This window comes from Camponotus vicinus, unplaced genomic scaffold (assembly GCF_025532165.1).
Source record: "Camponotus vicinus isolate PSW18456_S1 unplaced genomic scaffold, iyCamVici1.0 SCAF_9, whole genome shotgun sequence".
NCBI lineage: Eukaryota > Metazoa > Arthropoda > Insecta > Hymenoptera > Formicidae > Camponotus > Camponotus vicinus.
The window spans coordinates 6,899,022-6,913,797 of NW_028141981.1; the positions used below are offsets into that span (position 1 = coordinate 6,899,022).

Here is a 14,776-nt window from a genome sequence, read left to right on the forward strand (position 1 = left end):
GGCATTTTATGCATCGTCGAAACATTGTATATGCATGTCATATCGGCCGTCTTGTTCTTGTTAATAGTGAGGTCAGTTCTTTCGATTAAGTGGTATTATAAGACACAAGAGGAAAGAGGGAACGATTGCGTTTGCATGCGAGCGAGCATTCTGAGAAATTCTCGCTTCGCGCTCGCGCATATGTATATATACACATGTACAATAGGTATGTATGTCGTGAACGCGTATGCATATATTCTATATCGCCCGGCGAAATCAGTTGGCAGCTTCCTACGAGAGACAAGTAAGCACGCGCGTAGGTAGGTATAACACGCAGTGTATTCACCTGGCCGCATCGCGCATTATATCTGACACTTACGTCGTAGATAATCATACTGGAGAGTCCATACGAATTTATCGCTGCTACTTTTTATGTTAATGTTCGCCTACTTCTTCTTCCTCGCAATTTAATTACTTCAGCATCGTTTCCGCAACTTAATTTTTTCCTAAAACAAATTTGACAAAATTAAAAAGATAACTACAAAATATATACTTTAATTTAAATTAAGAAATAGAATTCATAAGTACGATAAAAGATCTAGTTTAAAATAATATAAATAAATATTTAGAATATTTCAGAATTAAATAACCTAACGAAAAAATTGATATTTTGCCGATATATATCATGTAAACCAAAAAGTAAATATTACAATAAATTGAAAGATACATATTATATCGCATTAAATCTTAATTAAAAGCTTATCTAGAATCGCGAATTACATATATATATAATAATTTACACACGTATATATTTTATTGTGAATATTTTTTTGTATTACATGACATATAAAATTATAGATAGAATTCTGTCTCGATTTTATCGCAAATTATAGATGGTCTAAAGCGGACTGAAATTTTAGAAACACGTTTTCAAGAGACGCGCTGCAGCGAGTTCTTTACGGAATCAGAGAGAGTGTAGGCAGACTGCCTCCTGACAGAATAGGGTAATTTGGGGTTGGTACGTTTACCGAATGTGGAACGAAGGCGGTCATCGCGTCTTCCTTGAACGTCGAGTTAAATCGCGTCTCTTTGCCTTTACAAGTTCCATACGCCCAATTTCATCATCGGCAAAGAACCAATACAATACCACGCGTCTGCATTTTTACGTCAAAATAGTAGTACATCTAAAGCATTCGCTATTTACGCGTACTACGCCTTCTCGTGTATATGTTGCCATTTTATAGCAATCTTTGAACTAAGTATATTGTTATAAAAAAAGTCTGATTTCAAAAGTTATGTAGAAATATTTTTGACGTGTTAAAATATTTTCTCATAGCAAACACTTTTAGAAATTATATTTATAACATTATTCTTAATATTATGAAATATGCATGACTTCAGAAAATATGTAGATATATTGAAGTACTGTTAAGTAGACATATTTAGAAATTAAAATTTCTTCCATTTGGGGACACATTGTGAGTTTGTATTGTGTGAAGCAGCCGCATCATACAACGTACGTATCAAGCTACGCGTTTAATGGCAGTCGCAGCGATGAATATATGGCCGCGGCCCACACAGGCCGCGAGAGAAGAGCGGACACACTTGCCGCAATTTTATCGTCGGGAAAGAAGACCGTACATAAACGATCAGCCGCTGCGCGCATCGGTCTCGTACGCATCTGGCTGCAAACGTGTGCACGACGGTCACCGTATTCCTTCCTAAAGAAACCGTCAAGCGGAAGAGGGTGACTAATGCCCGGCCGTGAAGCGAGCGGAGATCGGATTCATTTGCAATTTCCAATTGAATTTCACCGGCGAAGTAAGCGGCTCTCCCGGAAATGTTGATCGATGCGTCGGCATGTTTTATGTATCCTTAATTTTATGTTGTTGTACTGGTGATCACTCATAAAGAGCAATGCAGATCAAGAAATATACATTTCTTTCTATTTTGTGAATATTATTGTCAATAATAAATCTAATTAACGATTACGATTGTAATTTTTAACGAAAAATATTATATAAATATTATAATATTACTTATGCATTATTTATTATTATTATAAATTAAAATTGTAATTATATATAACAAACATTACAGCGCAGCTAGTTATAAATAATTATAATAAATAAGCATTAATTAATAAAGAAAAACAATGATACTGAAATAGAAAAAAATATTGTATATTCTAATAGCTCTGAATAGTTCTCTCGGTTCTCTATGAATGATTACCATTACAAAAATATCATTACACAAATAAGGACGTATAAAACATATATACAGGGTGTTAGAAAAGTCTGGAAACGGTCAAATATCTCGAAAACGAAACGTTTCTGAGAAAAATGTTTTCAACCAAAGTTGTAGGATTTCAAAAGATCTATTTACTGGCGCTATGAGTTTAACCTTGGGTGGCGTCGCCAAGGTCAGAGCAAGGTCACCTAGAATTTTTTAAATGGGATCCCCTATTTTTTATTACTTATTTTTGTAGCTTATCTCGAGAGCTTTCCAAAACACTATAATAAAGTATTTCTTCATTGAGTACTTTTCGAGTTATGAGGCTTGAAATAAGTTCTTAATTTTATATAAACCATAAAATATCTAGTAAAATATTCATTTTTCGATTATCTTACCTTAATACTTTTATGTACAAAATAATGAGAGTAATCAATTGGTGTAAAGAAAATATGTAATTTGCAATTAACAATTCCATATTTTTTCTGAAAAACTGTATGTTTTCTTTACACCAATTGATTACTCTCATTATTTTGTACATAAAAGTATTAAGGTAAGATAATCGAAAAATGAATATTTTACTAGATATTTTATGGTTTATATAAAATTAAGAACTTATTTCAAGCCTCATAACTCGAAAAGTACTCAATGAAGAAATACTTTATTATAGTGTTTTGGAAAGCTCTCGAGATAAGCTACAAAAATAAGTAATAAAAAATAGGGGATCCCATTTAAAAAATTCTAGGTGACCTTGCTCTGACCTTGGCGACGCCACCCAAGGTTAAACTCATAGCGCCAGTAAATAGATCTTTTGAAATCCTACAACTTTGGTTGAAAACATTTTTCTCAGAAACGTTTCGTTTTCGAGATATTTGACCGTTTCCAGACTTTTCTAACACCCTGTATAATCGACAGTCTTGTATAGTTTTTTAAATATCCATACAAATGTTAAAATTATGATACATATATGAAGGATAGGCTCTATATTAGTTTGTAACATTTAGCGCGAAATATAAAATTCACTCAATAACACTTAGCGTATTAAGTCTGTCAAACGAAATTTGTAATTATTAAAAAAATATTCAAACTTCTATGCAACAAAGAATGCAGTCTAAAAAAGAATAAGGACTTGTTAAAAATACTAAAATATTATTATTAGTGTACAATTAATATTACAAATGAATATTTACATATTCTAAATATATATATTTATTTTGAAATTAATCAATAAATTAAATTACTTTTAAATATTATGGTCATATTACAGTTATTTGTTTTTATTCCAGGTTAAAAATTAAAAATTACCGATAAAATTAAAATCATTCTATTTCTTTGCTTGTTTTAGAATTACAATGTTCTCATGCATTTCTAAATAATACGGGTTAAAGATTAATATAATAATAACGGCTTTTTTTATTTTCAAAAATTGTTTTTGGTTTCAATAATTTAGTATATTCCAACTAAACTTATCCGCTTAAGATTTGAAATTGAAAAAAGAATTAAAAAAAATTATACTATTTTTCTTAAATAATTTTGTTACTTTTTTCTTAGAGAGAATAAAAGATGAGTAAAAGAAGATTTAATTTCTTTTATAAATTTCAATATACTATATTCAATTAAACAGCCGAATAAAAATGGTCATTAAGAAAAAGTCTACAAGTGATGGAAGGATAGAAAATATTCAAAATAATTTCGATTTATATTTTTGAAAATCATAGCCGATTTCACTGAAAAAGAAAAAGATGACTTATGAGCCTCTAAAGATAAACAGATTCGTACAATATTGACAGCCAATAAGAATAGACGAATAAACCAACTTTATAAGAATACCGTTTATATTTTCAAAATTTGTTTATCAGAAGTCATACGTTTATTATTGTCGTTGTATCGTATATGTATAAAGAACAGAAAAGGAACTACTTGGATATCATATATTGCTACAAGTAAGAAATTAATATTATATGTTGCATATGTACAATATGATAGTGTTAAAATATATAAAGCATGAACGTCCACAGAGTGTGTATCTTCAAAACGTCGATCGAATTGACGGTATCTAACGGTTCGAACGAATTTGACGGAATGTAATGGTTCGAACAAATTTGACGATACAAAAAATTATAATGATCACATACTGTATTTTAAAACCAAATTGAATTTTTTCTTTAACATTTTTAATCACAACTATTTTTTTTTATTATTTTTATATATTAATATAAAAATATATTGTATTAATTTTTATACTTTTCATTCTATCATTAATGTCTCTTTTAATGTGATTTCGGTTAAGAAATTTATTCTTTTAGTTTTGTTTAAAATCTGTGTTATTGGATAAGCACGAAAAGAAATATGTATTAAATAAATGTTTCTTTTCTTTTCTTTATTTTTTTTTATTTTTTTATTTTTTTTTAAGGAATCGATATAACATCGTGATATGGGTTACGGAAACCGAATAAGAAAGATTCGATAAATTGCAATCTCAAATTTTATTCAAGTTTAAGAAGAAACGCGCTAAACAAGTATCCGCAATGTCTGTTGCTATAATAAAGAAAATCGGAAGGAGAATATTCAGAATATTCAGTTCATTATATTCAGTAATAGCTTTTATTGTCTTTATCTCAACCGTATCAGGTAAGATAATAAGGTGTATAATACCTTGTATAAATATTTGTACAATCTTTGCTTGATATAAATCAGATTTATTTAGTTTATACTTATATTTGAAAGCACTTATTTAAAAAATGAAACTTAATCATTGTGTGATTTTTACTTCTCTCTTTCTTTCCTTCTTTCAATATTTTTTCAAAAATATATATATATATGTATAAAGAATAAATACAATTTATTAAAGAATAGCTATATAAAAATATACATATAAAATATATATTCTAAATCTGTATACAGAAAAAGTAACGTGCGCGCGCGCATAATACAGGCTTGTTACACACATGGATATACTTTTACTAATAATGTATATACATATATATGAGTATATATACGTTAACTGTTAATAAGCTAAATTAATAATAACTATTATTTTTTGTAAAAAGATTAATGCACCAATAATGAATTTCATTTTATTAATAATATTATTAAATTTATATTCTTTTGTGAGATGAAAAAACAACGTTGATAAATTAATAACAATAGTGTCATCTCAATTTATACATTAAATTAATAATATGAATTATCTTTTAGTTTATATTACATTAGACATAACCAATGATAAAAACGATAATAATGGAAAAAATTACGAAGATATATGGACGAGATATGAAGACGATGTTATAAAAAAAAAAGTAACACCAACTGTTTTCATAGACCGTAAAAAGCCTAATGAGCATTTTCATCTTCATCTTCATGGCGGTTTCATACTAATTCTAGCTTGTTGTATTATTCTTGCGTTAATATTAAACTTTTGTTGCAGGTAAATTTTGTTTTTATACTTAATTAAATTAACAAAATTATAAATGTGTTATTATATGTACGCATATCTGTGTACACATATGAATGGATGATCGTGTAATATGTGTGTGTGTGGGAAGGAAGGGGGCGTTGGTGGGTGAGTGGGTGTGTCACATACATATCTATACAGTAATGCAGTATAAGAAAAAAAATATTTTGATTTAAATTCATAATATTAATAAGAATTTAAGATATTATTGTCATGTAATAAATATATGGATATTCAAATCAATATAAGTATTATATTAATCAATATAAGTATAATATTTTAAAATCAATATTTTAATTTTTCGAATGTAATGCTGTGTTATTATTTTATCATAAAAGTTATGAATAAGATTCAAATAAATATAATATCACGAATTTTATAATTATTTTATTGCTAATTATTAATTGTTATGTTGCAAGTATTGATTAATTTGTTACAAATCTTCTTATTATTAAAAATAGTTCTTTTAATTGTTTACGAATTTCGTTTACAAATGTAGTACGGATTGTATACGAGGTTGCCTAGAAATCTCATACAACTGGTTGTTCCGCCGCAATCAAGCTAGAGAAAATGAACCAGCTGTCCATTACATCGAGACGACAGAATTTATTGGAGAGAACGAGGGAATATACATCCAAGAATATGTAAGTAAAATATAATAACAATAAATAAATTAAACAGAAAAGTTATCTTAAATCGATACACTATTTTTTGAAACATAAAAATAAGAATAATCTAACCATACAAATGAGTATCATTATAAATATACAAGATGTTTCAGAAATAAATGACTGAAATTTAGAAGTATATTCTAACTTGGCATACACAGATTTTAAAAAATTTATATAATTATGAAATGTAAATCAAGAAACATTTTCTTTTTAACTTTAACATTAATGTTTTGTTTATTGTAGAATTTGTCGTTAATAATATTAATAAATATTTCGTCAAAAAAGATGCTGAAAATTTTCGTCAAATGTTCGTTTATATACTATCAACGTTTCACAATTACATCAAAGATTGTTAAAAATTCCTAGAGTATTTCGAATTTACACAAAGCAATAATACAAAATCTTTCCGAGTAGCAATAAGAGCATTAGCAAAAACCTATCCTTATAAGTAAAAATCTGGAGGTTTTAAATCGATATAGATGGATAAGCAGAAGAATGTTATTTCTAATAATTTATTCTGTGTACAAATAATTATATTTTGAAAAGATAGCGTTTCTAAATCTATGTTTACGTGACTTCCTTTTATTTTCATCCATTTGATAAGCAGAATATGTTTCTAAACTTGTCTCGTTTATTTATTTATTATTAATTACGTATGTGCATACATATATGTACAAGTTATTTTATTATTTTAATAATATTAACAATATCCTTAATTTTGCAGTCGTCAGATGAGGCTGAACTTTAATTCGGAAAGTTAACATTGATGTTTTGCACATTATCGCAAAGAGTCACATATCTATAATAATGATAAGATTTCCTAAGTACGTTATTAACTCTATTCTCAACTTCAAATCGTTTAGACATCACATATGTTGTTATGTACGATTAGTTTTTAAGATAGGATATATTTTAATAAATGTATAATGTAATATAATTTCATAAACTAAGATAATATTTTTCATATTTATAAATTTTGAGAACTGCCAGATTGTGCGATTTAAAGATATAATAAATTAAAAATGTTTTATGTAATTTCATAAACTAAGATAATTTTTTTCATATTTATAAATTTTGAGAACTGCCAGATTGTGCGATTTAAAGATATGATAAATTAAGAACGTTTTATGTAATTTTAATAAATCAAGAAAGTAAAAATTAATTACTGCAAACGATCAAGTGATTAATTTTTTTCTGATTTATTATACAATTATTTTTGTAATAAATGTATTATTATTACAATTTTGTTTTTCTCGAAATATAAAAATTTGGAAAAAATAATAATAAAATCGTTTTTACCTAACAAAGAACAAAACTTTTTTCAAATTTATATGTAACATAAAATTTGCAAATAATATGACATAATTAATATGTGTGAAATAAAATATAATATAATTAATTAATTATATAATTATTTAATTAATTATATATGTACATATAACTATTCATTGTATATCGTAAATTTTACTATTTATATAATTTACAGACAGAATAATTCTATTTAATTTATCTTCTATTTAATAATTATTGTTATCTGTTTAATATATTAGTTATTATTAAGTAAATGCTGTAAAATATTTATAATATTATATATAATATTTAGAAATAATTAATATTTATATATCGTTATTTTATCTATAATATTATATAATATTATAAATAAGAAACTATAACACAGATATTGTAACTTAAAAACGTTTGTAGTTTCTCGATTATATATGAAAATGTCTGATTCTAGTTAAATATTAATAATTAAAATGTATGTTTTTATCGAACAATATAATTTAGCAATATTGACAATATTTAAAAATATATAGTTTGCACAAACATGCGTATTGTAAACGTCTGCTGTTTTGTATTAATTAATATATATTATGAATATATATTAATTTGTACATATCCCTACTTTTGGCAAGACTTTTATATTTAACAAACATAATTTTTTAAGTTAATTTTTTATAACTTTTTGTATTATAAAAGCGACATTTGTTTATATATTACATTATACCGTTACTTATATCTTTATTGACGATCGTTTTATATGTAATATATTGTACGATTCCACACTTTACAAAATACAAATTTGCAATGGTGACAAATTATTAATGTGTGTGTGTTTTCTATCAAAAAATATATATCACCGAATTTAATATCAGAATTAATTATCGATTAACCATAAAGAATAATTTGTTTAACAATTAATTGTAATATAAAAATATTAGTCTTTATTCTGTTGCAATTATAATTTAAAATTGATGCATGCGGAAAAATTTTTTGAACCTGTATATTCAATAATGTTTATATTTTTTTTAAATAGTATTGAAATTAGGTATTAATATTAGAAAACGGAATATTATTCAAATCCGCCGCATAATTTGTTAATACACAAAAACAATTTCCCTTTTCTTAGCTCTACAGATTAAAGAATATAATTTATAGATCGTATTAGAAATATATAATTTTATATCGGAATATAAAATAATTAATTACATTAATATACATTTATGATATTCTTTTTGATAGATGTAAAAGCATTAATTAACATTTGTTTGTATTATAATCAACAGTGTCATAAAGTTTTTAAAATATTTATATAGATATGATAAATATAATATATATGCGAACGAGAGAGGCTTTCTCGCTATATAAGTTTGCAACTTACGGCACGAAATAATATTCATCCAATATTCGGCATTTTATATATAAATGCGAAATATAGTTTATAATTATTGAGTAAATATTTAAATTTTTATGCAACCAAGAACACAGTTTAAAAAAATAAAGACGTGTTAACAAATGTTAATAAATTATAATAATAAATTATATAATAATATTACAATTACGTTTTTATTTTAAAGTAAAATAATAAATTAAATAATGGCGAATAATTTTATTTTAAAAAATTATTTTTATTTTTAATAAAATTATTTAGTGTCCTCAACAAAACTTATCCGCCCAAGATGTAAATGAAAAAGAATAAAAATCATGTAAATTTTGTTGAACAATTTTGTTATTTTTCTCGTTAGTAAAAGATGTCAGATGTGTTTCATTTTTTATATAATATATTATATATTATATCAAGTAACCTGCTGTCGAACAAAAATGTTGCTTAAAGAAAAATCTGCATGTAAAAAAATAGAAAATATTCAAAATAATGCAGATTTCACTGAAAAATATACATGATGACTTAGGAGCGTCTAAAGATAAATAGATTCGTGTGATATTGTCAGCCAATAAGAATAGGCAAATGAATCAACACTTTTAAGGATATATTTCCAAAATTTGTTTGTATTTGTCAGAAGTATACGTTTATCATTGTCGCTGTATCGTGTATGTATAGAGAACAGAAAGGCAACTACTTGGATCATATACTGCTAAAAGTAAGATATTCATATTGTAAAACCAATTTAGCATTTTAGTATCTTGCTTAACACAACGAACCTTATCTTAGCCTTTCATATAATACAATTATATAATATAATATATTAAGTTTTGTTAGGATAAAATTACCAGCATGTGATCATTATAATTTTTTGTACCGTTAAATTTATTCGAACCATTACGTACCGTCAAATTCGTTCGAACGTTATGTAACGGTCGAAATTTTGAAGTTACAGGTTATACAGATACTCGTTCTTTATATATTTTAACACTATCATATTGTATATATGCAACATATATACATTATACATTTCATATACATACACATATTGAGCGATATTTTCTTACTTTCTTCATCGAGATCGAAAATAAAATCTGAATTATTTACGAAAGGTACATTTATCGTCTTGATTTGCGTTATATTACAAATTCTTAATTAGAAATTCTTAATATAATATTTGTTTGTAAAATTACGGGATTTTAATCCTTTTGACAAGAAATTCTAGAGAAAAATACAAGTTTCATCAAAAGTAATAAGGAAGCATGTAGAAATTCTTTTACTGTAACCTTCTAAAACTCTTACAGTTGCTATGATTTTAAAAAATATAAGTATAAATAACAATAGCAAACATAAATATTTTGTTTTTTCGGAATATTTTAGATCTATTTGGCAGAAAAGATTATATTATTATTAATTTTCAAATATTTCAAATCTGATTACAAATATTTTAAACTTATTTATATTTTGAGTATGTATATGAATATATGTTGCATATGTACAATATGACAGTGTTAAAATATATAAAGCATGAATGTCCACAGAATCTGTATCTTCAAAACTTCGATCGAATTAACGGTATCTAACGGTTCGAACGAATTTGACGGTACAAAAAATTATAATGATCATATACTGTATTTTAAAACCAAATTGAATTTTTTCTTTAACATTTTTAATCACAACTATTTTTTTATTATTTTTATATATTAATATAAAAATATATTGTATTAATTTTTATACTTTTCATTCATTCAATGTCTCTTTTAATGTAATTTCGGTTAAGAAATTTATTTTTTTTGTTTTGCTTAAAATCTGTGTTATTGGATAAGCACGAAAAAAAATATGTATTAAATAAATGTTTTTTTCTTTTCTTTATTTTTTTTTATTTTCTTTTTTAAGGAATCGATATAACATCGTGATATGGGTTACGAAAACCGAATAAGAAAGATTCGATAAATTGCAATCTCAAATTTTATTCAAGTTTAAGAAGAAACGTGCTAAACAAGTATCCGCAATGTCTGTTGCTATAATAAAGAAAATCGGAAGGAGAATATTCAGTTCATTATATTCAGTAATAGCTTTTATTGTCTTTATCTCAACCGTATCAGGTAAGATAATAAGGTGTATAATACCTTGTATAAATATTTGCACAATCTTTGCTTGATATAAATCAGATTTATTTAGTTTATACTTATATTTGAAAGCACTTATTTAAAAAATGAAACTTAATCATTGTGTGATTTTTACGTTTCTCTTTCTTTCTTCCTTTCAATATATATCCAAAAATATATATATATAAAGAATAAATATATATATATATATATATATATATATATATATATAAAGAATAAATACAATTTATTAAAGAATAGCTATATAAAAATGTACATATATTCTAAATCTATATAGAGAAAAAGTAACGTGCGCGCGTACATAATACAGGCTTGTTACACACATGGATATACTTTTACTAATAATGTATATACATATATATGAGTATGTATACGTTAACTGTTAATAAGCTAAATTAATAATAACTATTATTTTTTGTAAAAAGATTAATGCACCAATAATGAATTTCATTTTATTAATAATATTATTAAATTTATATTCTTTTGTGAGATGAAAAAACAACGTTGATAAATTAATAACAATAGTGTCATCTCAATTTATACATTAAATTAATAATATGAATTATCTTTTAGTTTATATTACATTAGACATAACCAATGATAAAAAAGATACTAATGGAAAAGATGACGAAGATATATGGCGGTATAAAACCGATGATGGAAAGAAAGAAATACCAACTAATTTCACAGACACTGATAAGAATTCTAACGCTTATATTTATATTTATATTTTAAACTATTTCTTTATCGGTTTAATCCTATTTCTAGCTTGTTTTGTGTTTTTTACGCTATGCAGGTAAATTTTATTTTTATACTTAATTAAATTAACGAAATTGTAATAAATATGTTATTATGTATATGCATCTCTGTGTATACATATGTATGGATGATAGCGTAAAATATGTGTGTATGGGAAGGGAGAGAGGCGTGGGTGGATATATGTATACATTAATGCAGTATGAGAAAAAAAATATTTTCATTTAAATTCATAATATTAATAAGAATTTAAGATATTATTGTCATAAATAATATTGTAATAAATATATGGATATTCAAATCAATATAAGTATTATATTAATCAATATAAGTATATTTCAAAATCAATATTTTAATTTTTCGAATGTAATGCTGTGTTATTTTATCATAAAAGTTATGAATAAGATTCAAGTAAATATAATCTCACGAATTTTATAATTATTTTATTGCTAATTATTAATTGTTATGTTGCAAGTATTGATTAATTTGTTACAAATCTTCTTATTATTAAAAATAGTTCTTTTAATTGTTTACGAATTTCGTTTACAAATGTAGTACGGATTGTATACGAGGTTGCCTAGAAATCTCATACAACTGGTTGTTCCGCCGCAATCAAGCTAGAGAAAATGAGCCAACTATCCATTATCGAGACGATAGAATTTATTGGAGAGAACGAGGGAATATACATCCAATCGAATATGTAAGTAAAATATACTAACTACTAGTAGTAAAATATACTACTAAAAATACCTAACCTAACCTAACCTATCAATAAGTAAATTAAACAGAAAAGTTATCTTAAATCGATACACTATTTTTTGAAACATAAAAATAAGAATAATCTAACCATACAAATGAGTATCATTATAAATATACAAGATGTTTCAGAAATAAATGATTGAAGTTTAGAAGTATATTCTAACTTGGCATATACAGATTTAAAAAAATTTATATAATTATGAAATGTAAATCAAGAAACATTTTCTTTTTAACATTAACATAACGTTTTGCTTATGGTATTTTATTTTCTAATTATTTATTATTTTAATAATATTAACAATATCCTTAATTTTGCAGACGTCAGATGAGGATGAACATTAATTCGGAAAGTTAACATTTTGCACATTATCGCAAAGAGTCACATATCTATAATATTGATAAGATTACCTAAGTACGTTATTAACCCTATTCTCAACTTCAAATCGTTTAGACAGCGCATATGTTGTTATGTACGATTAGTTTTTAAGATAGGATATATTTTAATAAATGTATAATATAACATAATTTCATAAACTAAGATAATTTTTTCATATTTATAAATTTTGAGAACTGCCAGATTGTGCGATTCAAAGATATAATAAATTAAAAATGTTTTATGTAATTTTAATAAATCAAGAAAGTAAAAATTAATTACTGCAAACGATCAAGTGATTAATTTTTTTCTGATTTATTATACAATTATTTTTGTAATAATTGTATTATTTTTACAATTTTGTTTTTCTCGAAATATAAAAATTTGGAAAAAATAATAAAATTGTTTTTACCTAACAAACAACAAACTTTTTTCAAATTTATATGTAACATATAATTTGCAAATAATTTGACATAATTAATATGTGTTAAATAAAATATGATATAAATAATTAATAATATAATTATAATTATTTAATTAATTATATATGTACTTATAATAATTCATTGTATATCATAAATTTAACTATTTATATAACTATTTACAGACATAATAATCCTATTTAATTTATTTATTTAATAATTATTATTATCGGTTTAATATAATAATTATTATTAAGTAATTGCTATAAAATATTTATAATATTGTATATTTAGAAATAATTAATATTTATATACCGTTATTTTATCTATCATATTATATAATATTATAAATAAAAAACTATAACACAGATATTGTAACATAAATAGTTAATTATTAATAATTAAAATGTATGTATGTTTTTATCGAACAATATAATTTAGCAATATTGACAATATTTAAAAATATATAGTTTGCACAAACATGCGTATTGTAAACGTCTGCTGTTTTGTATTAATCAATATATATTATGAATATATATTAATTTATATATATCCCTACTGTTGGCAAGACCTTTATATTTAACAAATATAATTTTTTTAAGTTAATTTTTTATAACTTTTTGTATTATAAAAGCGACATTTGTTTATATATTACATTATACCGTTACTTGTATCTTTATTGACGATCGTTTTGTATGTAATATATTGTACGATTCCACACTTTACAAAATACAAATTTGGAATGGTGATAAATTATTAATGTGTGTGTATTTTCTATCAAAAAATATATATCACCGAATTTAATATCAGAATTAATTATCGATTAATCATAAAGAATAATTCGTTTATCAATTAATTGTAATATAAAAATATTAGTCTTTATTCTGTTGCAATTATAATTTAAAATTGATGCATGCGGAAAAATTTTTTGAACCTGTATATTCAATCATGTTTATATTTTTTTAAATAGTGTTGAAATTAGGTATTAATATTAGAAGAAGGAATATTATTCATATCCACGGCATAATTTGTTGATACACAAAAACAATTTCCCTTTTCTTAGCTCTACAGATTAAAGAATATAATTTATAGATCGTATTACAAATATATTATAATGGAATATGAAATAACTAATTATATTAATATACATTTATGATATTGTTTTTGATAGATGTAAAAGTATTAATTAACATTTGTTTGTATTTTAATCAACAGTGTCATAAAGTTTTTAAAATATTTATATAGATATGATAAATATAATATATATGCGAACAAGAGAGGCTTTCTCGCTATATAAGTTTGCAACTTACGGCACGAAATAATATTCATCCAATATTCG

The 14,776-nt window shown here is 24.3% G+C and overlaps 3 long non-coding RNA genes across 3 annotated transcripts in view; 2 read left to right on the plus strand and 1 right to left on the minus strand.

Moving 5' to 3' along the window:
• LOC145976859 (uncharacterized) overlaps window positions 1-14,776 on the minus strand; it is a 77,110-nt gene that overhangs the window by 43,783 nt on the left and 18,551 nt on the right. Inside the window, exon 2 of the long non-coding RNA XR_014440329.1 lies at window positions 359-485. This is a non-coding gene — a long non-coding RNA (uncharacterized LOC145976859). The remainder of the gene's footprint in view (window positions 1-358; window positions 486-14,776) is intronic.
• On the plus strand, window positions 9,639-11,872 carry LOC145977362 (uncharacterized). The gene is made up of 3 exons (XR_014440488.1): window positions 9,639-9,716; window positions 10,895-11,103; window positions 11,701-11,872. It is a non-coding gene; the product is annotated as an uncharacterized LOC145977362 (long non-coding RNA).
• LOC145977360 (uncharacterized) lies at window positions 11,867-13,322 on the plus strand. The gene is made up of 3 exons (XR_014440487.1): window positions 11,867-11,923; window positions 12,439-12,583; window positions 12,961-13,322. It is a non-coding gene; the product is annotated as an uncharacterized LOC145977360 (long non-coding RNA).